At 40.1% G+C, this 27,618-nt stretch overlaps 1 protein-coding gene across 6 annotated transcripts in view; it reads left to right on the top strand.

The window, feature by feature from the left end:
• The first annotated feature begins 791 nt into the window (after positions 1-791).
• The window catches only part of GABPB1 (GA binding protein transcription factor subunit beta 1), a 68,267-nt gene continuing 41,440 nt past the window's right edge, over positions 792-27,618 (top strand). For 5 of the 6 annotated variants that reach the window (XM_069460043.1, XM_069460053.1, XM_069460063.1 and 2 more), the window contains exon 1: positions 792-2,110. The gene's annotated coding sequence lies outside the window, so the exon portion shown is untranslated. Of the gene's footprint in view, positions 2,111-10,313; positions 10,338-27,618 lie in introns of all 6 variants that reach the window. The other variant, XM_069460088.1, reaches the window with a different exon arrangement.

Consider the following 27,618-nt stretch of genomic DNA (forward strand, 5'->3'; position numbering starts at 1 on the left):
TCTTCCCTTGTTTCTAATCTCAGTGAAAATATTACCATCCTCACAAATGCTCCACTAACACACTTGGGAATCGTTCCCTTATCTAGTCAATAAAATCTCCAAGCTCTCAATAACCACATTGGTCATTTTGTTCTCTATTAGCCACTACCTCAGTCCAAGTCATTAACCTCTCACACACTACTGTTTTCCTTGCTTTGGATTTTTGTGTAAGCGAGCTAAGATGCAAATTCAATTCTACAATGCTTCTACTTAAAATCTTTCAACAGTTTCCTCTTGGATCTCAGAAGCTAATTTCTGCACACGACATTCAAGACCTTCATCATTAGACCTCTAAAGGAGCACTTCTAAGTATCCTAAAACAGGACTGTCTTCTTCACCCAACAATCTCTGTAGTGTTTGCCTCCTAACCTTCGCACTTATTGCTTCCTCTTTCTAGAAGGCCTTCCCTAATTCCCTTATTAAAGCTAATTGCTTCTCCGGTCCCATTCCATTCCTTCCTCTTAGGTTAGTAAGGGGTTCCTCCTTTATGAGATTCTGCAGTATTCAGTTGTTTACCCTCATCATTCTACTGATAATGACTATTTACTTCTACATTCTACCGTTTAAGACCAACGGGGGGTAAGTAAGGACTCTGTAGCAATCCTTAGCTGAATGTTCAAGTAAATGATGTTACAAATAAACATGATATCAAAACTTCGACAAATGTTTATCAACTGAAGCAATGAAAATATTAAATCGAAAGAAAACAAGACTATGGCTCCTATGCCACTTATTTTTGTATCTTAGGCACAACACGTTTTTAAGTTACACAAAGACTACAAATCTTTACTACATCAATTATTACAAAAGGTAAGTGGAGAGAAGATTACTTATCTGACGCCACACAAAATCAGTGGGCAATATGGATTTCATTTAAGCTTGTCAGCTCTCCTGGATCAAACTCTTGGCGCTGTCTCAGATATTCCCAACTCCTAGATATAGGATGCCAAAGTTGTACGGTTAGTAGGTTGGGGAAAGATGGATGGGAAAGCCATTCCCAGGCTCTCCTGTTAAAAACAAACCAGCGTATTGACTTCCTTTTGCTACTTTCTTAATAAAGCACAACATCACAAAAATTTTGACATTCCAGTCACCGAAAACAGATCTCCACCTGAGGTGACAGAAATCCAAGGGAATTCAGTGAGTAGTTATTAAGGTCTATGAAGTATGAGGCACCATTAGAATGTTTAAAAAAAGAGCTACAGAAACATGTACATCTTCGTCATAAACCTACCCAGCTTATGCTAAATGGAGATGGAACATCTTCCGTTCCTCCCCTGGTACCTCAACAGCGTCTCCCGTCCAGTCTGCCTAGTTTGAATCTAAGGCCACTTTAAGGTAAATCCTAGCCTCCTGGCTGCCCTTCCGTCTCCCAGGATTCTGCTAGGCGGCTAAATGGGCAAGCTTAAGTTCCAAGGATTCCGCAGTCTCTGTCTTTTAAAAGTCAAGTCAGGGAGATACGAAGCTTAGCAAAAGCACATTACTTTCCGAACTCCTAGCCGCCACGGAAAGACGCGGGAAGGTTCTGCCGCGACCCGGCAGCTCAGCCGCGCACATGGCCGGCCGCAGCTCCCACCCCCGCTGCCGCGCAGGCGCCGGGCGAGCCGGGACTTGCGGTCGCCGAGAGCGGATCATTCCGCCGTTTTCTTTGTGTGGCTGAAGCACTAGAAATCGCATATTTTCCTCCCCGCTGTTAAAAAGAAAAATTAGACTCTCTCGCCCCTTTCTCCCGCCGGAATGGGGTTGCGAAGTGGGGGGGATGTGGGCTCCGTTGATGAGTGCAGAGGCGGAAAATCCTGGGGCAAGAGGCTGACTAGGGCCGGGCCGAAGAGGGATGCTGGGAGCTTTGACTCACTCGCACACCATGTGTCCTTCCGCGCGCAGCACGGGGGACTTTTCGGTGGGGATTTTGGGCGCCGACCAGACGCGGCATTTTCGGAAAATAGCGCCCTGTGCAGCTGAAGCGCTTTGTGTGTAGCGGGGCCGCGTCAGCCCGGCCGGGTACGAGGCGCCTCGGGTCCCCGAACCACCTCCTGCTGCCTCCCCGTTGCCGCTCCCGAAGCTTTTCCAGGTCAGTGCGGGTCTGTGTAGGGCCCTGTTACCACCGGATGTGGAAGTTGATCTCTTCGCTGGTAAAAAATAATTCCACTTCCCCCGGAACCCAGATCATCCCCGCGATTTCCTGTTTATTGCATTAAGGCGCCGGGTTTCCGGGGCTCCTGGCCCCGCTTATTCCGCGGGGGTCGACGGGGTCGGCCTGGGCGTCCTCTCCGCGCCGCCGCCGTGCTTTGTCCGCTGGGCACCCCGCTTCTGGGAGGGGCGGGCAGACATGGTGGCGGCCGCCGCCCCCTCCTCGGCCCCTGCATGCGGCGGCCTCCTGGCTACTCCCGGCCGGGGCAGGCCGGAGCCGCGGCTCTGGGTGGCGATGGGGTCGCACCGGGGCGGCGGGGGCTCTGTGATCGCCGGGAGGCGGGCGATGGGCGGGAGAAGGAGAGAGGCAGACGCGGCCCGGCCTCGGCCTCGGCCTCGGGCGCCGTCGGCCCCTTTGTCTGGGCGGCCTGACGGCCCCGCTGGGCTCTCCAGAGCAGGGAAGGGGCGGCCAGGAAGGCCGGCCCTGGGCGCACTGTGCTGCAGGGCCCGCGGGGCTGGAAGGCGCTCGGGCCGCGGCGGAAGCGGCTGGCCGGGATAGGGTTAACGGGAGAGCCCAGCCCGTCCCGCGCGGAGCCGCCACCGCGACAGCTTCAGCCGCGGGGACTAGAGTTTTGAGGGGGAGCAGCCTGCATTTCTGAATGCTCGGGACTTCTGCCCCAGAGACTTCGCCGCCGAGATCTGCGGGTGCACGGCTTCGGAAAAGAAGTTGAGAATTTTGCCAGGTCATCTCTGCCTGGGCACAGTTAATCAGTGTGTATTTAGTGTGTTTCGTTGAAGCTCTCCAACTGTGTTGAATCAGCGTGCTTATCCTCAACGGTGCATCGTGAAAACTGAAACCAAAGGAATGATATAGGCCTGCTTTGTGTGTTTTCCCACTTTAAGCTTGTTTTCAGTACACATACTCTTGTTTTAAACCTGATTGGACTGTAGCGAGCAGACATCTGTTCAAAGGAGGGGCAGAGACTACAGTACTTCTGAAGGGGGCTTGGTAATGTGGAAATATTTTAAGTTCTGTGTCCAGATTGGTTTGCCGTCTCCATTCAGGCAAGTTACTTTCTAAAGTACAGTTTATAACTGGCAAAAGTTTTGTTGTGGTCCATAAATGATCCCTGTAAAGTACTTTGCCATCTCACAGATGTACTCTTAATTTATTATGCAGAAGCTAGTGGTCACAAATTCTTTTTTGCAGATAGTTTATCTCACGGAAGGACCTACCGGCTTGGTTTAAATTTTTTTCTCATTGACATGCAACTGTCATCAGCTTTGGCACTTCCATTTTCAGGCTCAGATTTTGAGTTTAAGGAAACTAAAGAACGAGGTTATCTCATTTTCTTAATTTTTCTCTTTCTTTAAGTATTTTTCCAAAACAAAAGCCTGTGTTGACACAAATGACATGTTAGATAGCAGTGACATTGTCTTGCAATTTTGCAGATCTTTTTAATGTCTGGTGTAATAGAAGACACCTAGATTCTTAAGTCTACTTCTGCATTCAGTCTGCTGTGGTTATCACACCTTGTAACCTCTGGCAAACTCCACTGTAGACTCATAGTTTTGTTTGTTTTGTTTTAAACAGAAATGTGTTATTCCTGTCCTGCTTTCACCATAGAAGTCAAATCAGGATATTATGCAAGACATATTTTTAAGAATATGGATAAGATTGATTCCTATTCTTTTTTTCGTGGGCTAACTTTTTTAAAAATTGAGTTTAAGTGCGTAAACAACATCACAGATAAGGATTGCATAATCTGCATATGATCCTGGAGACTCAGGAACATTTGGAAATATTCTAAGTGGCTAACCTCAGTTTTTCATTCCAGTACATATTTTTATTTAATTGTTTTCCTCTAGAAATCCAGAGTGTTATGAAGGTACATATTTTTAATGGTGTACACAAGTAAAATGCAAATTCCACATTAGATGTGCTTGTGAAAATTTATGTGTAAATGCTATCTGTGAAGCTAGAACACTTTGAAAACACTGTAGGAGCTCCAGATTTAAAAGGAATCCTGCAGTGAAACCTTTGGTGAAACAAAGAATAGTTTGCATATGTGTCCCCTTAGAGCCCTCTGACTCTTTGAATTAATCTGGGTTTTCTAGGTTGGGGAACAATTATACTTTAATGTGTAAAAATTTAAGGTCATACTTACTTTAGTTTAATGGTTTTGACAGGAAGCTAAATTTGTTTCCAGTTGTTTCTGTGAACTCTAGTCTGTATCTGTCAGTCTATAGTTCTCTACTGTTCCATCAACAGGAAGCATCTGGTCGTTCTTCATGTAATTGTTAGAAAATGCCAGGTGTATTTTTAATGTTTGCTATTCAAATGAAAATAGACTGGATCTTGGTTGGTTTTACTTAATTTTTGTTTTTCCCCCCCTAGCATTTTTAAAGTTCTTTATAATGGGCCACAGCTCTTGTAGAATGGATTTTTTTTCCTCTTAAGTACTTTGTAAGTTAGAAATAGTAACAGGTAAAGCACACATGTCATGAGGAATTCAGAATCGTTACATGAAATTTTGAATCCTGAATTTATTTTTGAGAAAGCATGAGGCCTTTATCCAGTCTCCCTTTGAAAGAAACTTGAGTGTGAATGAACTCACCAATGGCCTCCATCTCTTCTCTTTCACTTTGCAAACATTAAAAAACAATCCCAAAGTCTTGATGTTCAGGGCAACTTAGTTTTCTGAGTATCATTTCTTTGGCCCCAAGTCTTTCCAAGTAGTAATCATAATGTTTCTATAGCACTAATATGTCTACTTTGGGACAGCTGTAATTTAGTATTATACTTAGGTTTTCTGAAGTTATTTGCTCCATCATGCTCTCTAGAAGGTAAATCTACTGCTAGGTGAGATTAGTGTTAGGGACTGTGTGTTTCCTCATAGTGTTGACAGCACTGCTCTGCACAGAGAAGATGCTTTGTTGTGATCAGCTGTCAGTTCAGTTGTTGGTAGGCTAGCGTACCTTTATTTGGATTGAGTATGTTCATGTATTAAGTGTAAAGGCTTAACCTTGAAGTGATTTTTCCACTAAAGATAAATCCATATGCAGGGCCATTGACATATTTGGAAGTAGAAATCTTAAAGCTCTTAGCTCTAGTTCTCTTACCTTTTAATGGGAATAATTGTAAAGACTGGCAGTTTGGGCCTCAAATCCTAATGCACAAATAGAGAATGTGGAAAAGACTTAATAGTTGTACATTTAATATGAATCAACACTATTGTGTAATTTTTTTTTTTAATTTTTTTTTTTTTTTGAGACAGAATCTCGCTCTGTTGCCTAGGCTAGAGTGCTGTGGTGTCAAGCTCACAGCAACCTCAAACTCCTGGGCTTGAGCAATCCTTCTGCCTCAGCCTCCCGAGTAGCTGGGACTACAGGCATGTGCCACCATGCCCGGCTATTTTCTATATATATTTTTAGCTGTCCAGATAATTTCTTTCTATTTTTAGTAGAGATGGAGGTCTGGCTCTTGATTAGGCTGGTCTCGAACTCCTGACCTTGAGCGATCCTCCCACCTTGGCCTCCCAGAGTGCTAGGATTCCAGGTATGAGCCACCGCACCTGGTCGTGTAAGTTTTTTAAAAAAGTAAATTTAAGTTGGTAGAACAGCATATAGAAAGAGCAAGTGTTAGCACCACTTTACTTTGTACTGGTTGTAATATACTTGGGATATCATGTCAGCTTTTTAGGTAGCAGGAGACCTTGTATCCATTCTCAGACTATGTGAGAACCACTTGGAGATCAAATTAAACACACGCACACATGCACGCTGAAGCTTAAGTAGGACCTGGGCTTCTATTTTTCTCAAGTTCCCAAGATGACAGACACCCAAGTTTCAAAGTCACTGTACTGTAGAGCATATATGGAGGACTTTGATCATGAGGGAAATGGAAATCAGGGGATGTTAAAAAAATGGGATGTCTGACTTAAAGAAGAGAAGCCTCTAAGAAATTGTAGCCCCTTTAAATATTTGGAGGTCTGTCACACAGAAGGATCAGGTTTGATTTTACCAGAAAGAATTAGGCTCTATGGGTAGAAGTTAGATGCAGATTTCAACTATCTTCCAAGAGAAATTTTCTCAAAACTGTGAAAATGGAATGGGTTGTTTTGGGTGATAGTCTATCTGTCTGCTGATGGTGTCCACACTGGGGATTCTAGAGTAGAGGAATTTACGTGCTCAAGGAAGGATTTGGGCTAGGTGTCTTCAAGTCCCCTACAAACTGAGATTTTATGAAATATGTCTAGGTTTGCAGGCACATAGTGGAAGAGCAAAGCTAATTGAGTGAAGCGAGCTGGTTGGCTTATGTGGATCATAGTTTTCACATTCTTGGATAAAGAGAAATGAATATTAAGTGAGAAGGCTATTTGATGAAGGGCTTTAATCCAAGCTGCACTTCTACAGACTCAGAAGCATTAAAAATAGGCATACCTTCTGATATGGAAATTCCCATTTAAAGGACATTATCTAGATGTAATAAAGATGTGTGTGAAGGTTTGGCTGTGAGCATACCAATTACAGCATTGTTGATAATAGAAGGTGTGTATTTAACCCCCACAGTAATCATATGAAGTGGGTAGTATTAATCTCCATTTTTTTTGGAAGAGAAAACAGGCATAGAGAAAAGAGGTTGCTTCCCCAAGGTAGCTGAGTTAGTGGTAGATAGAACTAGGAGGACTGGAATCCAGCCAGTGTGGCTCCAGAGCCAGTACTCTTGATCACTATGCTGGAAAATTGTAAACAATCTAAATGTTTCACAGTGATTGCTATAGCACATCCCTACTGTGTATTACTAGCAAGCCATTGGAATAATGTCATCAGAAGAATGTAAAGACATGAAGAGATTTCTTGGTGTGTGTAAGTGAAAAGAATAGGTTTAAAAACATGATTCTTCAGGGAGGAAAGCAAGGATAGGAAGAAAAATAAAAAAGCAAACAAAAACCACATGATTCCTTTTTGGTAAAAAAACCAAAAATATATTCATGTCTGGAAAGGTATGTGCCAAATTGTTAAGTGGTTATTCTGAATGGAGTTTTATAGGTGATTATTTTCTTTTTGCTTATCCAAATTTTCTAACTTCTACACTGAATATGAATTGTGTATTGTAATTAAAAAGATTAAGATGTTATTTTTTAATAAAAATTACAGATACTAGCATAAGCTGAGAAATTTGGATTTTATACTATGCATTTTATGCAAGTTGATTTGGGAATTACACATAAATGAGAATAAATGCATCAAGTGTGTTGTATTTTTTTTAAGTTTAATTCCTTGCCATTTTAGAAGTAATGTGTTAATATAGAGGAAAATATCAGTGACTCCCACCATAATCATAATCAGCTCTCTGTTTTGTTGTGTTTTATTCATCTTATGTGAGTCTAGCTCTGTTGCCCGCTAGAGTGCAGTGGTGTCACCATAGCTCACTGTGCCCTCAAATGCCTGGGCTCAAACAGTTCTGCCTCACGCAGCCTTCTGAGTAGCTGGGATTAAAGGCATGCATGCTACCATGCCCAGCTAATTTTTCATTTTTTATAGAGATCGAGTCTTGCTCTGGCTTAGCTCTTGCTTATGCTTGTCTCAAACTCCTGGTCTCAGGCAATCCGGCCTCCCAGAGTGCTAGGATTACAGGCATCGGCCACCATGCCTGGCCTTATGTGTAATATTTTAAAATATTGTGTTCATCCAAGTTAGTCACTATCTAGCTATGTGACTTTAGGCAATTTACTTAATCTCTCTGTGCCTCAGCTTCCTCCTTTATAAAGCGGGGATTATTATAATGCCTACCTTATGGTGGTTGGGAGGATTGAATAAGTTAGTACATATAAATTAATTAGAACAGTGCTTAACACATGATTAATAGCTCTATACATGTTAGCAATTATTATTATTATTATTATTATTTTTTTTTTTTTTGAGACAGAGTCTCGCTTTGTTGCCTGGGCCAGAGTGAGTGCCGTGGCGTCAGTCTAGCTCACAGCAACCTCAAACTCCTGGGCTTAAGCAATCCTACTGCCTCAGCCTCCCGAGTAGCTGGGACTACAGGCATGCGCCACCATGCCCGGCTAATTTTATCTATATATATTTTAGTTGGCCAGATAATTTCTTTCTATTTTTAGTAGAGACGGGGTCTCACTCTTGCTCAGGCTGGTCTCGAACTCCTGACCTTGAGCAATCCCACCCGCCTCAGCCTCCCAGAGTGCTAGGATTACAGGCGTGAGCCACCGCGCCCGGCCCATGTTAGCAATTATTATAGGATCACAGTCCACTGTTCAAAACCCTTGGGGTAATAGGCTTTGAGATTAAGAATATTTAGGGTATAGGCAAGGTAATAATCTTATATTACCTTTTAACAGAATCCCATGCCATACCACTGTTCAAACATTGCTATTTCTGCAGCAAAATGTATGAACATTTATGTTGAACAGGATTAAGAGCATAAACAGCTTCATATCAGTTCAGGTAAAGTTTTACCACCAACAATGAGTTATTTTGGGTTTCAGAACTTTTGGGTTTTGGAATTGGTAGATAAGGAACCTGTAGAACATTTACTCAGTTTTAAGTCCTATTTTAATATTAAAACATACATCTTTTCATGGTATTATATAGCTTTATAGTTCATGGTAAATTAAAATATAAAAATAATGAAAAATGTCCAACTCCATTGTTTTGGTTAAAAATATACTAAACCCACTCATACTGTAATTCTATTTTCAAAATATGCTAACTCCACTGATACTGTGATTCTCTTACATAATGTAGAATCTTCTAGAAGAGACTTGAGAGTTCTACCTAAATTAGCTTGTTTATGTCTCATTACCTTTGAAGGATAAGATACTTCTACTACGGTAGTTTACTACAGTAAAGATTCTAAAAAGGAGGTAGGTAGAGGCCACCATGATACCTCTCTTTAGCACACCCTTCTCATTCTGTATATGTGGACACTGAGGTGGACATAAAATTAATTATAGTACTGGACTTTGGGATTAAGTTGATTTCGCTCATGATGAAAGCTGTTGGATGTGTAGCCCCTTCTGATTCCAGTAATCCTTTCTTTTTTGGAGACACTCTCACTTTTACCCTGGGTAGAGAGCAGGGGCGTCATTGTAGTTCACAGCAACCTCAAACTCCTGGTCTCAAGCAATCCTCCTGCCACTGCCTCCCGAGTAGCTGGGACTACAGGTGTGAGCCACCATGCCCACCTTATTTTTTCTATTTTTAGTAGAGATGGGGTCTCACTCTTGCTCAGGCTGGTCTCCAACTCCTGAGCTTAAGCAATCCTCCCACTTCAGCCTCCCAGAATGCTGGGATTACAGGTGTGAGCCACCGCGCCTGGCCCCATATGTTGAAATCTTTTTTTTTTTTTGAGACAGAGTCTCACTCTGTTGCCCAGGCTAGAGTGAGTGCCGTGGCGTTAGCCTAGCTCACAGCAACCTCAAACTCCTGAGCTCAAGCAATCCTCCTGTCTCAGCCTCCCAAGTAGCTGGGACTACAGGCATGCACCACCATGCCCGGCTAATTTTTTCTATATATATTTTTAGCTATCCATATAATTTCTTTCTATTTTTAGTAGAGATGGGGTCTCGCTCTTGCTCAGGCTGGTCTCGAACTCCTGAGCTCAAACGATCCGCCCACCTCGGCCTCCCAGAGTGCTAGGATTACAGGCGTGAGCCACCGCGCCCGGCCTGTTGAAATCTTAACTTCCAAGATGATGGTAGTAGGAGGTAGGGGACTTTGGGAGGTGATTAGGTTATGTGGATGGAGCCCTTATGAATGAGATTAGTGCTCTTAATAAAGACGCCAGAGAGCTTGTTAGCCCCTTCCACCATGTGAAGTTACAGTGAAAAGACAGACTGCTGTGTAGAAAGGAGCTGGCCCTTACCAGACATCTAAACTGCCAATACCTTGTTCTTGGACTTCCCAGCCTCCAGAACTGTAAGAAATAATTTTCTGTTGTTTGTAAGCCACCCAGGTTATGGTATTTTGTTATAACAGCCCAAATGGGCAAAAACACTTAGCTTATTCCTGTGTATATTAGATAATAGCCTGCACTTTGACATTAGTCACTTTCATATTTTACTGGGCTCTTATTGTCAAATTTTTCTACCATCGATTTCTTCTGTTTTTCCTCACAGGTCACAGCATATTTATGGAGGAAGGTGAGTAATTATGAAGATTTCTTGGGCACTGTAAAGTTATGCTTAACAATTTCAAATGCGCCCTTGCTACTTATTGGCAATCATTTTATTCTCACTTTTCTGTTGTTTCGTATTCTTCTTCTTCTTTAACTTTTAGTAGATGCCATTGACTTCTACCAAAATGGAAAAATAGGGTATAAGGTTGTACATTTTTTTTTTCATTATCACTGGACAAGTCTCTGTAATTTCATCTTTTTTTGTAAATTGAGTGCAGTCTTCTTTTGCTTGGGAATCTTGCTGCCAGTTAACTTTTCATCTCTGGTCACATTGATCATTATCTGCCATGGTTTTTCCTCCCTACTTTCAAGTATGTACAGATTCTTATGTTTTGGAAGGAAAAAAATTAGTTTTGATGAACTGCTGCTACTGTTCTTTCTATCTACCGACTTCATTTCTCTTCCTTATTTCAGAATTTTTAAGAATTGAGTTACTGAGCAATTGCTGCCCTCAACTCTTTTACTACTACTTTCCTAACTTACTGCTATTTTGGAATATCATATTCAGACTGTTACTTCAAAGGACATACTTCTTGTCAATAATATTGACTTTATTCTGATTTTATTCAGCCAGTATATGTGTTACAGCCAATTTCCACTGAGGCTTCTTAACATTCTTTCTTTCCTTGGCCTTCACCTTAGCATGCCATCCTGGTTTTCCCTTTCTGACTACTACTTTTCTGTTTTCTTATTTGTGATCCTCTTACCACTGTCATTATTCCCATCAGTACTTGGCCCTCTGCTCCCTTCTTTTGGTCTTCTCTCAGAATGATGTCTTATATTCTGATGACTCCCAAATGTGTACTCTCCAGGTTTGTAGCTCCATCAGTTTATGGATGTTTCCATTGGAAGGCTCAAGGAATTTCTATCACTTTTAGATTTATAGCCTCCTACCTGCTCCTAGTTTTTGTTAGTTTCGTCATCATCATCATACTTAAATCTTGAATTTGTCTGATACATGCTTTTCCTTTCTTTCTTTCCTCCTCTCTCCCTCCCTCCCTCCCTCTCTCTCGCTCTCTCTGTCTTTCCTCTCCTCTCTGCTCTCTCCTCTCTCTCAGGGAGTCTTGCTCTGTTGCTGAGGCTGGAATGCAGTGGTGTAATCATTGCTCACTGCAGCCTTGAATTCCCAGGCTTAAGTGATTTTCCTCCCTAGCCTCCTGAGTAGCTAGGCCTACAGGCGTGCACCACCATGGCTGGCTAATTTTTTTTTTTTTTAAGAGACAGGGTCTTTCTGTGTTGCCCAGGCTGGTCTCGAACTCCTGGGCTCAAGCTGTTCTCCCACGTCAGCCTCCCAAGCGTTTATTTCTTATATCCCTCAATAAGCACAGTTTTTTGTTCTTTACTGGATCTTAGTTTGTTCTGGGATTCTGCATTGTTTATTATTTCCTATTATTTGCCCTTTTCAACTTTAGATTCTTCCCTGAATCCACTTTGCATATGGCTGCCAGAATAAAAACTTTTTTTGAACCCAATGCTACTAAACTATAAGCTTGAGGAGAGAACATGTACTATTAATCTTTGCCCTCTCCATTGTGCCAAGCCAAGTGAATTGGACCTGTGCTGAATAAATGTTTGAATGGATCACTGTTTGTTCAAAACCTTGAATGACTCCCAATTGTCCGCAGGATAAAGTCCAAATTCTACTGACTTTCAAACCTTTTCATATTACCTTCTCCTTCTTCAGCCTTATTTCTTACTACTTAAAATTATTAAGCTGGTGATTTTTGTGTAATATACCATGCTCAGACATAATCTCCTTGTATTCTTCCTTTCACTTGTCCTGTCAAAGTCTGTTAAGGAATGTTTGCCCTGTGCCAGACACTGTTCTAATCTCTGGCATTTTAGTAACTAACAACACAGGAGACAAAATCCCTGCTTTCTTGGAGCTGACATTTGTGGGGAGGGACACAGTAAAACAAGTATATGATGCTAAGTGGTAATGAGTACAATGAAAAGGAATAAAACTAGGTAAGGGAATAGAGTGGTGAGACGTGGCTGCTATTTTAGATGGTCTGTTCTCTTAGGGCATCCTGGAGTTTGGAGTAAGCCATGCAGTTGTCTAAGTGAAGAGCTTTCTAGGCAGAGGAGATAACATGTGCAAGACCCCAAGGTGGGAGAACATGTTTGGGTTGTTCGAAGAATTGCAAAGTGACTAAGGGGGAATGATAGATGAGCTGAAGGAGATAGTGGGGGGCCAGGTTATGCTTCAAATGTTAAGTCAATTGAAGAAACCTTCCTTGACTACTTCATCTTGTTTGTTAATGTAAACCTCTGAACCCATATAGCAACCATGGAAGTACCTTTCAAGTTATTTTTTATTGTGATTCACAATAGGAAACGTACTTTACTTGGTGATCATGTATGTACGTTGCTGTGTACATGTGTGTACACATGCATGCGTGTGTGTATATGATGGCTACATTTGATATATGCAGATATTTTTAAAAACATTGGCCTTAACCCACTGAAATGATTTCACAGTCTGTTAATGGGTTGTGCCCCCATTAACAGATAATGCTGAATAGAGTGGAATTGTTTAATTTAGCAAAAACCTATTAAGTGGTATGCTAGAAACTGCTAGATAGTAAAATACAGATAAGAATAAAATAAGCCCTGTTTGGCTTCCTGAGGCTTATGAGAGAGGAGAGCTTGTAAACAGATCATTTGTAATGTGGAATCCATATAATATTGGAAGTATGTTCAAGACATAGTGAGAAAATAGAGAAATGATTAATTCTTTTTTGCTGAGAAGGTCAAGGGAGGCTTGTTTAAGGAAGTATTGTCTCAGCTGGGTTTTGGAGGGAGAATAAGAATACTTGGTCAGGTAAATTAAGAGGAAGAGGAAGACTTCTTAGGCAGGGTGACTTATAAAGGAGTGGTATCATGAGACACAATAGCACACAAGGGTAATTATAGGTAACTCACTCTTGTTAGAGTATAAATCCAAGTGGGGGAATTTGAGTTGATGAGGCTGCGTTGAAGTACAGGTCACATCCTTAAAGGTCTGAAATGCACTGGAGTTGCCACTTATTTAATGATTATGCATATTAAGTGACAATAATGTAATGTATAGTCAGAATTACTTGTAGGAAGTTGCCACATGGGAAATAGAGATATCATCTTTTAATAAGTCCAGTACAGCTAGGTTTTTCCTCTGGTGTTGAAATATATCATCATTTCCTCAGTTGTGCCCTAGAGGAAGATGGCCTATGTTTATGAATTATGTTGTATCAAAAAACCTTTTAAAACATTAAACTCTTATACATTGCAATGAGAAGTTCATTCTGTAAGAAGCATTTGAGACCTGATACCTACTGAGGAATTGGGAAATTCGCATTTCAGGCTAATGCTGGGACTTATGTTTGTGAAATAGAATGGTGGGTGGCCAAACATACAAATCATTTCAAGTTAAATATACATATGGCCAGCCTGGGCAACATGGCGAGACCCTGTCTCTACAAAAAATAAAAAAATTAGCCAGGCATGGTGGCAATACTTCCGTAGTCCTAGCTCCTCTAGAGGTTGAGGCAGGAGGATCACTTGAGCCCAGCAGTTTGAGGTTGCAGTGAGCACTCTAGCCCAGGCAACAGAGCAAGACCGTGTCTCAAAGTAAGTAAAAATAAATAAATAAGGTTCAGTTCTACTGTATTGTATAGGTGATTGGAATACATGATTGTATGTGTTTTAGATTTGACCACAATTTAAGACTTTTACTTTATGACGGTTTTTAGCATATACAAATTTAAAACAGAATGGGGGGATATTTGCAACATATATAACAAACCAGAAGTATACATCATGTACTCCTACAAAGAGACAATGAAATGGAAAAATAGATAAAGGATACCAACAGTCAGTTTCAGAAGAGGTAACTTCTGTAAGTGGCCAACAAACATTTGATGAAGATATGCAATCTCAGTAATTTGGGAAAAGCATTTTTTCTCTTTTAGAGACAGGATCTCACTGTGTCACTCAGGCTGGAGTGCAGCAACTTGATCATAGGCCACTGTAACCTTGAATTTCTGGGCTCAAGGGATCCTCCTGCCTCAGCCTTCCAAGGTCCTGGGATTACAGTTGTGAGCCACTGCACCGGGCCAAGAGAAGCATATTAAAACAGAAAAGTGACATTTCTACCCATGATATAGGCAAAAAATGTAAATCCTTGGTAATATTAAGACTGGCTATATTGTGAGGAAATAATATTATGCACTACTGTTGTGAATATAAGTTGGTATAGCCAATTAGGGGGATGTAGTTGATGTGAGCAATTTGGTAGTATCTATTAATTTAAAATGTTTATTAAAGTCTATTTTCTGCAATAGAATAGGACTTGTATATGTGCATAAGGAGGCATGTACAAATATGTTTATTGTTGGCCGGGCGCGGTGGCTCACGCCTGTAATCCTAGCACTCTGGGAGGCCGAGGTGGGCGGATCGTTTGAGCTCAGGAGTTCGAGACCAGCCTGAGCAAGAGCGAGACCCCATCTCTACTAAAAATAGAAAGAAATTATATGGACAGCAAAAAATATATATAGAAAAAATTAGCCGGGCATGGTGGTGCATGCCTGTAGTCCCAGCTACTCGGGAGGCTGAGGCAGGAGGATCGCTTGAGCCCAGGAGTTTGAGGTTGCTGTGAGCTAGGCTGACGCCATGGCACTCACTCTAGCCCGGGCAACAGAGTGAGACTCTGTCTCAAAAAAAAAAAAAAAAAAAACAAAAAAAACAAATATGTTTATTGTAGCATTGTTTATAATAGTAAAAAACTGAAAAAATAAAAAATGGCCATAAATAGAGCAATGGCTAAATAAATTGGTATATTCATACTGTGGAATATCATATAGCAATTAAAAAAATAAGTTACATATACTATTGAGTGATACATTATAGAGCAGTATGTACAGTATGATAGCATTTATGTAAATAAGGAAAAACATCCTGAACAATACTGTATTTTGGAGGAGGGGTTATGTATATATGCATGCAAATGAAAAGAATGTGGTTTGGCAGGATAAATGCTAAACTAATAGTAGTACTTAACTCTTGAGTGGTGGGCAAGGATTGAGTTCTGGAAGTAGAGATAGGGAGAGATGATCAGATGGAACTTTAGCTTTTTCAGTAATTTTTAAAAATTTTAAATTATAATTGTTTTAAAGTTTTGTTAAAAATAACGATCAGCTTGACAACAGGATGGACAATGCTTGGGGAAAGGGAGACCAGTCCTACTTTATAGTGGCAAAGAGAATGGTGAAAAAAAGACTAATTTAAAAATGATATGAGGGCAATTTGGCAATATCTATCAAAATTACAATTATAGGCTGGGTGTGGTGGCTCACACCTGTAATCCCAGCACTCAGGGAGGCGGAGGCGGGAGGACTGCTTGAGGTCGGGAGTTCAAGACCAGCCTGAGCAAGAGCGAGACCCCATCTCTACTAAAAATAGAAAGAAATTAGCTGGACAACTAAAAATATATACATAAAAAAAAAATTAGCCGGGCATGGTGGCGCATGCCTGTAGTCCCAGCTACTCGGGAGGCTCAGGCAGTAGGATTGCTTGAGCCCGGGAGTTTGAGGTTGCTGTGAGCTAGGCTGACGCCACAGCACTCTAGCCCGGGCAACAGAGTGAGACTCTGTCTCAAAAAAAAAAAAAAAAATTGCAATTATATTTACTTTTGTCCTAGCAGTTCTACTTAAGGGAATTTATCCTAGAAATGTATGAAATGAAATGATACATCTACAAAGTTATTAACTGCAGTGTTGTTGGTATTATAATAGCATTACTGTCCAGCTAGAGGAGACTATAATAAACTAAGGCATATTTACACAATAGTATTTTTATGCAGTTGTATAAAAAAAATGAGGAAGCTCTTTATGAACTAATAGGAAAAGATCTCCAGGGTGTGTTGAGTAAGAAAAGCAACTGCAGAACAGTGTTTATGTAGTAATGCTATCTTTTGGTAATTATAGATTTACTGGAAGGACACCCATGAAACTGGTAAAGGTGATTACTTGTGGGCCGGGCGCGGTGGCTCACGCCTGTAATCCTAGCACTCTGGGAGGCCGAGGCGGGTGGATCGCTCAAGGTCAGGAGTTCGAGACCAGCCTGAGCGAGACCCCCGTCTCTACTAAAAAAATAGAAAGACATTATATGGACAACTAAAAATCTATATAGAAAAAATTAGCCGGGCATAGTGGCGCATGCCTGTAGTCCCAGCTACTCGGGAGGCTGAGGCAGTAGGATCGCTTAAGCCCAGGAGTCTGAGGTTGCTGTGAGCTAAGCTGATGCCACGGCACTCACTCTAGCCGGGGCAACAAAGTGAGACTCTGTCTCAACAACAACAACAAAAAAAGGTGATTACTTGTGGTTGGGGTATTTGTGGGGGTGTGGTATGAGGGAGGGGCACTGAGTAGTGTAAATGCTTCCCTCGGGGGTTTTCAATGGATACATTTCTGTTTGAATTTTTGAGCTATATGCAAGCATTGCCTATTAAAAAAAGAAATGAAGAGAAAAAGAGATGTGAAGTAGACCTCATAGGACTTGACAACCAATTATCTTAATCCATTTGGGGTGCTGTAACAAAATACCCTAAACTGAGTGGCTTATAAAAAACAGAAATTTGTTTCTAATAATTCTTCTCAAGGATGGGAAGTTAAAAATCAAGGTGCTGGCAGATTCTGTGTCTAGTGAGAGCAGCTGTCTGAAGTGTCTTTTATAAGGGCACTAATTCCATTCACGGAATTATGAATGGAACTGTAAGGTCTGTCCTTATGACCTAATCACCTTCCAAAGGCCCTGCCATCTGGTTTTTTTTTTTTGGAGACAGGGTCTTGCTCTGTCACCTAGGCTAGAGTACAGTGGCATTATATCATACATAGCTCACTGTAACCTTGAACTCCTGGACTCAAGTGGTTCTCCTGCCTCAGCTCCCAAGTAGCTAGGACTATAAGCATGTGCCGACATGCTTGGCTAATTTTTAAAAACCTTTTTATAGATGCAGGGTCTTGCTATATTGCCCAGGCTAGTCTCAAACTCTTGAGCTCAAACAGTCCTCCACAGCCTCCCAGAATGCTAGGATTACAGGCATGAGTCACCATGCTGGGCCAGCTGCATCGTCTGATATCAGCACCTTGGAGTTAGGATTTTAGTGTATGAATTTCAGTGCATGAATTTTCATGCATTCAGACCATTATACTAACTGTATGTATGTAGAAGATGAGGGTGAGGGAAGGGTTGAGTATAGTACCCACATTTCTAAAATGGGAGATAAAGAGAGTGATAGCATTATCAGGGAATGCAGGAGAAAGGTTAGGTTTTGGCATGTGCATGGGATATTCTGGACATGCTAACTGACAAGTTGGTAGTGTGTGTTGGTATAATTTATCTATGTTAGATATGGAATTCTTGAGCTTATCTCAAACATGAATATCAAATAGTCATCAATAAATATTTTTTGTCCTTAGAATTATAGATGTTTCTATTCTAGATTTTATGGAGAACAGTAATTCATAATTTTATAGTCATAATAGGGACACTGGTAACACAGGTAGAATGTAGATAAATAGAGAATGTAACATATGTCTGATAAATACGTAGCTTATGTGGGAAGTAGGAACTTAATTTATTAGCTTGGTTCCAGTTTTTTTTCCCATTTATTTTTTATTTGTATATATTCATGAGATATAAGTGTAATTTTGCTACATTGATATATTGTATTGTGATGAAGTTAGGGCCTTCTGTACATACATCACTGAAGCCACACACATTGTACCGACCAAGCAACTGGTTCCAATTTAATGACATCTTTTGGTATCTGCAATTCAAAGAAACAAAAATAGTTTTGAATAAGGAAGTGATCTTAGTTTGGGGTAGATGAGATTATACTGTAATATTTAAAAGTCTGGTTTAGGGAAGTTTACAATAGAACATATCCCTGGTTGTGTAGTGGTTAGGATTTGGAAAAAAAAAAAAAGGAAATAGAACATAAAAGTACTTTTTATGTAGTACATTTGGGAGTAACTGTATATAAGACAAAGAAGTTTAACCTAATGGAGACAAGGAATCACAACATTTTGTTGGGTGCTGCTTAAAACAAGCTCTTGCTATATATGGAATTAAAAAATTTTTTTGAATGAGTTATATTTCAGAATCTGATTTTTGAGGCCCTAATTTATTCCTACTACTTTTACCTGATTTTTATTTGGCTAGAGTCAAAAATAAAATAAAGGAGGAGCATAGATACAAGGCCCATACTTGTAGGACTTTTTAGCAGTTCTTTCCTGGGTTTATGTTAATAAGAATTTGGGTGTGGAATAGTAATGAAAAAGAAAAGTATTCTTGCTTGAGATTTAAAAATTTTAACCATTTTAGTTCTGAAGACATTTTACTGGCAAATTTTACTATTTAAAATGCTTTAAAAATTCAAATTATGTTATATATAGAATCTCATAACAGTTGGAGATGATCTTGTTTAAGAGAGTAAAAAGGGGCTGAGACCGGGCGAGGTGGCTCACGCCTGTAATCCTAGCACTCTGGGAGGCTGAGGTGGGCGGATCGTTTGAGCTCAGGAGTTCGAGACCAGCCTGAGCAAGAGCGAGACCCCATCTCTACTAAAAATAGAAAGAAATTATATGGACAGCTAAAATATATATATAGAAAAAATTAGCCGGGCATGGTGGTGCATGCCTGTAGTCCCAGCTACTTGGGAGGCTGAGACAGGAGGATCGCTTGAGCCCAGGAGTTTGAGGTTGCTGTGAGCTAGGCTGACGCCACGGCACTCACTCTAGCCTGGGCAACAGAGTGAGACTCTGTCTCAAAAAAAAAAAATTAAAAAAAAAAAGGGGGGGGGGCTGAAACTCTTACTGTTCTGTTTCCTCCTGCCTGTGCTTACCCCTTTCTTTACCTACTGCCCTTCTCAGTACTGAAGTCTTCTGGAGCGTTGGGAAACACAATTTGAGAAATGCTGGATTGGGCTGGGCTAGAGTTTGGGTTTGGATGGACTCTGACCTCTTATATATCATTGATCTGTCCAGTTGAGTGAAAATATGATAATAACACATTGTATAGAAGTTCACTTTAATTCAAGAAGCATTTAGTTCAGTGTAATCAGGAGTGATTTTTTGCCCCCAGGGACATTTTGCAATATGGACAGTCTTTTTTTTGGTGTGATAAAATGGAAATGGAGCAGTGTGCTACTGGTATCTAATGGGTAGAGGTCATGAGGGATTTTGTTAAATATGTTACAATGCACAGGACAATCCCCCGCAAAAAAGCGTTGTTGGGCCCATAATTTCAATAGTGCTGAGATAAGAAAGCCTTGGTTAATTGATTACCAAGTATGTGTGCACCACTGTTAAAAAGTAATTCTGGGGTCAAAAGATACTAAAAAGCAAGTCTTGGCTCTACCCACAAGAAGCTTATAACCTAGCCAAAGCATCTTAAACTTAACAAGTCTGGCCAAATTCTTTAACACTTGACCCACCCTATCTCAGTCTGCCATCTTCATCTCAGTAAATAATCCAACTTTTCACTAAGTTATTCAGACCAAAAACCTAGTTGTCATCTTTGACTCCTCTTTTTTTATACACCAACATCTAATACAGTTGACTCTTGACAACATAGGGGTTGGGACACTGACTCCCTTGCAGGTGACAATCTGCATATAACTTTTGACTCCCCTAGAACTTAGCTACTAATAGCCTACTGTTGACTGGAAGCCTTACTGACAACATAATCAGTTGATTAACACATATTTTGTATGCTATATGTATCGTATACTGTATTCTTACCATAATGTAAGCTAGAGAAGAGAAAATGTTAAGAAAATCATGAGGAAGAGAAAATACATTTACAGTACTGTACTGTATTTATCAATACCATAAGTTTATATTATCTGTTTACACGATGAATTAATTGTCTGAAACAGACAGCTGCAGCTGCAGACCTCAATCTGTGGTACATATCAAGCATTCAACTTTTTCTTGTAGCATCATGACTTTTCTCTGGGCAAGAAAAGTCTTTTCTCTTGGGAGCATTTCCAGCATCACTAGTGGCATTTCATGTGGGTCCCATAGTGTTATTGAAGGCTTATGATGTTGCACTAAACACAATGAAAAATACACAAGAAATTTCACAGATCACTTTTTATTGTTATATACAATTTACTGGAGAGACGAACTGCTCACATGGAGATGATTAGCGTCACTGTTTTAAGGATACTTGCAACTCAAGCTCACAAAATAGCCACAGGAGGTGGCTATGAAATTATTACAGTAGTACAGTGCTTATTACAGTTAATTTTATGCAGTTATGATTTAGTGGATCTTTATGTTTGTTTACATTTCCCTTTACTGTGAAAGGGGCTGTGTATGGTCTGCAAGAGTATGTGTGCGCACGCACGTTAAGTTTGAGAAATTTTAACTTTTTCAATTTTTTTTTTTTTTAGAGACAGGGTCTTGCTATGTTGCCCAGGTTGGGCTTGAATTCTTGGGCTTATATGGTTCTCCCACCTCAGCCTCCTGAGTAGCTGGGTCTACAGGCACACACCACTATGTCTGGAGAAATTTTAACTTTTTATAATAGATTTGTGGTGGTAAATCATAAAATAGGCTAGTATGTACATATATTTTATGTATTTGTGATATACCTAACTTCTTATTTTTTTATATTTCTAGGCTATATGGTTCATTTGTGAGATTTTTCAAATTGTTGCAAATCTCCCCTAAATTTTCCAATATATTTACTGAAAAAAAATCCATATATAAGTGGATTCATGCAGTTCAAACCTGTGTGGTTCAGGGGTCAAGTGTATGTCAGTTGGCTCTGCTCACAAATATATATTACATCTGGATAATAGTGACCTAGATTATTCAGAGCAGTCCCTTTAAAAAAAAAAAACAAAAAAACAACCAATTGAAAATGCTAAGATATGTAAAACACCACCTTAAGAACTTTCAAGAACTAGGAAGATAGAGGAATCTGGTAAGCCAAATTTGGGAAGAAAGCCTGAAGCAAGAGAGGTTAGCAGAATACCTGGAGAACTGAGACCACTTTTGCCTTGAGTATATTTGCTAATATCAAGAAATTTAGGTTTCTGTTCATCAGCCTTATGGGGTGAGGTAGGCAAATTAAGATACAGAGCCCACCTAACATGTGGACATTGAAATTATAAGACAGTCTTTCCTAATTAGGCTTGGACTCTATATGTTTACACTTGGGGGGTAACGATGAACCAGAACTAACCCCTGCCCCTTTTTCATCACCTACATCTCCGGCCAGATATCAAGGGACTTCAAGATGAGTTCTGTTGCCACTGAGCAGAGCAGGAAAAAAAAAAAAAAAAAGGAAAAGAAATAAGCAAACAAAAGTTTCTACAAAGCTGTGGCCATAGCCTAGGTGGGAAAGAGAACCTTGAGCCATGACTTAATTTAGGTTGGCTCCTGACTGTGCTCCCCAGGTGCTCCTCAGGTGTTTGGCAGAAGCAAATGCAAATGTTCTCTGGACAAAGGCTTCTTCATCATAGGCCTCCCCACAAATAATTTTTCAAGGAGTGTGACCAGCACATAGTCAAAGATAACCAGACATACAAGGAGGCAAGAAACTATGAGCAAGAACTAGCAGAAATAACAGACAGCAGAAAACATTTTCATAGACATCATATTAATATACTAGAATTAAAAGATACATGGTAAAACTTTGTTTACAGAAATAAATGACAAGCTTGCAGACAGGAAACTTTTTAAAAAAGTGGCGTTGATTTGAAAAAACCGAATACAGCTTCTAGAAATAAAAAATAGAGCAACTGGGTCAGGGCGTGGTAGCTGTAATCTCAGCACTTTGGGAGGTGAGGCAGGAGAATCATTTAAGGCCAGGAGTTCGAGACTAGCCTGAACAACATAGTGAGACCTCATCTCTACAACAAATAAAAAAAAAAAAATTAGTTGAGTGTGGGCATGCGTGTAGTCCCAGCTACTCAGGAGGCTGAGGCAGGTGAATTGCTTGAGCCCTGGAATTCGAGGCAACAGTGAGCTGTGATTGTACCACTGAACTACAGCTTTGGTAACAGAGCAAGACCCTTTCTCAAAAAACAAAACAAAACAAAAAAACAGTAACTGAATTAAAAACTTAATGATACCATTTGCAGCAGATTGGACACATCAGAAAAATTATCAAACTGGAATGTAAATGAGATGAGATTATCCAGAATGTAGCTTAGTGGAAGAAAAAAGATGGAAAACATAGAAGACAGGGTTAGGGATATGGGGATGGAGTGAGAAGGTCTTAATTGGAATTTCAGAAAAAGAAGAAGAGAGAATAAGGCATTTGAAGAGATGATGGCAATTTTTCAGGTCCAGTGAAAGATACCAACCAGAATTCAAGAATCCCAGTGAAGCCTAAATAGGATAAAAATAAGTCCGTACCCAAACACATCATAATCAAGTTGTAGAAAACTGTGACAGAGAAAAATCTTAGAAGTAACTGGAGAAAAAGAAAACCATGAAAGAAGCAAAAATTCGACTAACAGATGACTTCTCAACAGCAACAATGAAAGCCAATCTGGCAGTGAAATGATGCCTGCAAAATGAAGTGAAAGCTACCTACAACCTAGAATTTTATGCCCAGTGAAAATATATTTAAAGATTGATGGTGAAATAAAGGTATTTTTCAGACAAAAAAAAAAAATCCTGCCAAATTGGGAGCAAATATAATAAACCAAAGAAAGTAACCAAAATTATTTGTACCCAGTAATACCTTGAAATTAAAAAAGAAAAACCAAAACAACAACAAAAAAGATATTTTCAGATAAAACCAGCTTGTCACCAATATCTCACCCATGTAAGACAATTTAAAGCAGTATTGTTCAATAGAAGTTTCTGTGATGGTAGAAATGGTCTTTATCTGTGCTAATATTGTAGTCACAAGCCACCTAGGGCTATTGAGCACTTGAAATGTGGCTAATGTGACTGATGAACTGCATTTCCAGTTTTACTTAAATTAAATAGCCACATGCAACATATTGGACAGCACATTTCTAAAGGATATAGTTTGGGAAGAATGAAATTGATCCCAAACTGCAGGAATGAAATGTATGAAGTATAAATGAAAGATAAAGAAAATGATATATATTTGGAAAATGAGTATGGATTACATTAAACATGGTAAGTAAGAATGTCTAATGGTTAAAAACAAGGCAATAACAGAAATGGGATAGGTGAGGTTCTAGGTTCTAAGGTCTTTATTTTATCTAGAAGGGGGTAATTTTTAAAAATCTCTTTGTTATGGAAAAATTTAAATACAGAAAAAAATATAATGAATCTTCTTGTATTCATTACCCAGCTTCAACAATTATCTAACAATGACTAAACTGTTTTTTTTTTTTTTTTTTGAGACAGAGTCTTGCTCTGTTGCCCGGGCTAGAGTGAGTGCCATGGCGTCAGCCTAGCTCACAGCAACCTCAAACTCCTGGGCTTAAGCAATCCTACTGCCTCAGCCTCCCGAGTAGCTGGGACTACAGGCATGCGCCACCATGCCTGGCTAATTTTTTCTATATATATTTTTAGTTGGCTAGATAATTTCTTTCTATTTTTAGTAGAGATGGGGTCTCACTCTTGCTCAGGCTGGTCTCGAACTCCTGACCTCGAGTGATCCACCCGCCTCGGCCTCCCAGAGTGCTAGGATTACAGGCGTGAGCCACCTCGCCCGGCCCAGACTGTTTTTTATATGTACCCCCAATTATTTTAAAACAAGTCCTAAGTATAGGAATTTAAACTATAATACCAGTATTATATCCAGAAAAAAATCAACAATAATTAATATCATTACATACTTGGACAGTATTCACATTTCCCCAATTATCTCAAAAGATGATTTAAAAAAATTTACATTTGGTTTCTTCAAATTGGAATCCAAGCAGTCTACATATTGTACTTGGTTGATGTATTGCTTAGTTCTTTTAAAATCTATAGGTTTTTGGGGAAAGGGAGAATAAAGAATTTGATTAACTTTAGACTTTACTTTCTAAGAAAGGAGTCAGAGGAAAAGAAAAAGAAAAAAAAATAGACTTTACTGCATGGTGTAATTTATAGAGAACCAATAAAAGAACAGAAACAGAGGGTATAACTTCCAAATCAGTAGAGGAAATAAATAGAATGTTAAAAAAAGAATCAATCTAAAAGAAGGTTGCAAGAAAGGGGAGAAAAGAAACTGAACAGGGGACAGATGGAAAGCACAAAATATGATATTAGATTTAAACCTAGATATGTAGTAATTAGAGGTAAAAGGTCTCAGTGACCATGTAGGTGTCATCCCAGCCTGAGCTACCGTCAGCTCTTGCCTGGAATAATTTTCTAACTAGTACCTCTATTTCAATTCTTGCTTCTCTCTATGTATTACCTTATAATAACGAGAGTGGTCTTTTAAAAATATAAATCATGTCACAGTGATCTCCTGTTTAAAACATTCTGAACCTGGGTGTAGTGGCTCATGCCTGCAATCTCAACACTTTGGGAGGCCGAGGTGGGACCATCGGTTGAGCCCAGGAGTTTGAGACCAGCCCAGGAAAGATAGTGAGACCCTTTATAAGAAATAAAAAATTAGCTGAGTGTAGTGGCATGCACGTGTAATCCCAGGTACTGAGGAGGCTGAGGTGGAAGCCCAGGGATTCAAGACTGCAATGAGCTATAATTGTGCCATTGCACTCCAGCCTGGGCAACAGAGTAAGACCCTATCTCAAAATAAAATAATATAAAATAAAAACCTTATGTGCATGTAAGGTTCTACATGATCCAGCCCATTCATATCTCCATGATTGTATTTCCTGTTAAACTTCACTGTAGCTCAGGGCCCTTACACTTGCTGTTCCATCCTCTGGATCACACCTGTGTCATCAGAATTCTTAGTTCTAAGCACCTGAAACCACCTCTCGTTAATTTAGCAGAAAAGGAGTTTATCACAGGAAGAAACTGCTACCACTACCGTAGTTGGAATTTATTAATACTTCCACAATGGGTTCTACACACTTGCTGCTTTTTTTTGTGCACTATCTTATAAGTTAAAGTCCAGCACAGATGCTTCCCTGTTGGAGTGGAGGTCGTATGACTGTCCCTAGCTGCATGGGAAGCTGGTAAGGCAAATATTCAGAAGGTTTCTGCCTTCTTTCAAGACCCATATGGAGGGAATTCCCCAGGTGTATGAAGGTGTTCTGATGCTGAGCAACCAAAAGAATGATGTATTCATCGTGATTCTTCCTTTGGATCCTCTCTTGCTTTGCTTCTCCCTTTCATTCCTATTGCTACTCAACTGTCGCTGCCTCAAAGAGGCCTTTTCCTAATCACTTTCTCTAAAATGGCACTTACCCATCCCTAGTCTTCTACTCTGTTTCTTACTTACTTTATGCCTTACTTTTTCTTCATAACATTTGTTACCACCACCACCACTACCACTACTACTATTTATTTATTTACTTTATTGCCAAGTTCTCCCCCTAGAACATAAGCTCCTGGCTATTCATATGCTCAGTAAATGCGTGTTTAATGAGTGAAGGAGAAACATTAGGTTATGGTATAAAATGCTAAGAAAATTTAAAGGGAAGGATTATTGGAGAAGAGATCTTCTTGAAATGGACTTTGATTTGGAGAGAAGGGATGTAACCATTCTAAACTGGGAAAATAGTGTGAGGGGAGACATGGAGTCTGGAAAAAGGTGAGCACATATGGGATAAGGAAGGAGACTAGTTTAGAATGTAATGGCTGTCAGGGCCCTATATAAGTAGAAGTTGAGAAAAATGGATGAAGTGAATGTGTGAGATTGGGGCAATTGATAGAAGGACGAGAAATTGCAAGGTGATAGCTTTTGACTTCATTACTAGAGAATAAGAGATAACTAGTTGTTTTTTTTAATTAGGTGTGATGGCTCACACCTGTAGTCCCAGCTGCTTGGTAGGCTGAGGTGGGAGGATCGTTTGAGTACAGGAGTTTGAGACCAACCTGGGCAACATAGGGAGACTTTGCTTCAAAAAATTAATAAATAAGCTATGGTATTTTCATATAGCTGAGTACTATGCAGCTATAAAACAGAATGAGAAAAATCTCTGTGTAGTATTTTTCAGGACATAAAGTGGGAGAAAAAAGCAAAGTACAGAACTGTATGTATAATAAATATCTCTTGTGATTTAAGAAGTAGGGGGTGAGGCTGGAGAATAAGAATATAGGTCATTGGGCCGGGCGCAGTGGCTCACGCCTGTAATCCTAGCACTCTGGGAGGCTGAGGCGAGTGGATTGCTCAAGGTCAGGAGTTCGAGACCAGCCTGACCAACAGCGAGACCCCATCTCTACTAAAAATAGATAGAAATTATCTGGCCAACTAAAATATATATAGAAAAAAAATTAGCTGGGCATGGTGGCACATGCCTGTAGTCCCAGCTACTCGGGAGGCTGAGGCAGTAGGATTGCTTAAGCCCAGGAGTTTGAGGTTGCTGTGAGCTAGGCTGACACCACGGCACTCACTGTAGCCCGGGCAACAAAGCGAGACTCTGTCTCCAAAAAAAAAAAAAAAATATAGGTCATTAAATATGAAGTGTCCACTTTCGAATCAAAAGTGTAGGTTATTATATCTCAAACAAGAAGCAGTACAATTAATCAAAGTATGCACCTAAACTGTCTACACAGTTTTGCCCTCTTAATGGTAGCTTGTTTTGAAGAAGCCCGGAGAGCGAGTGGCAATGAAATCGCCAGAGGCATTTTCCACAGCTTGTTGAGAATTGAATATTTTTCCTTGCAAGAAGTGGTCCAAAGCCTGGAAGAAGTGGTAGTCAATTGGTGCAAGGTCTGGTGAATATGGTGATGACAGAGAGTTTCCAAGTCCAGCTTCGGTAGTTAGAGCAGCATTTGTGCAACATGTGGTCAAGCGTTGTCTTGCAAGAGGATTGGCCTGTCTCTGTTGACCAATCTCAGCTGCTTTGATCGCAGGCATCCTCATGATTTTGTCCAACTGGTTGCAGTAGACATCTGCTGTAATGGATTGACCAGGTTTCATGAACCTGTAATGGATAATAGCAATGCTGGACCACCAAACAGATACCAATAGCATTTTTTGGTGAATATTTGGTTTTGGACTGTATTTCAGCACTTTGTCTTTGTTTAACCATTGTGATTGTCAAAAAGAATCCATTTCATCACACGTAACAATACGGTGTAGAAATGGTTTGCCTTTATGTCATGACAAGGAAGAAAGGCAAACTTTGAGACGGTTTCTCT

This window comes from Eulemur rufifrons, chromosome 2, assembly GCF_041146395.1.
Source record: "Eulemur rufifrons isolate Redbay chromosome 2, OSU_ERuf_1, whole genome shotgun sequence".
NCBI lineage: Eukaryota > Metazoa > Chordata > Mammalia > Primates > Lemuridae > Eulemur > Eulemur rufifrons.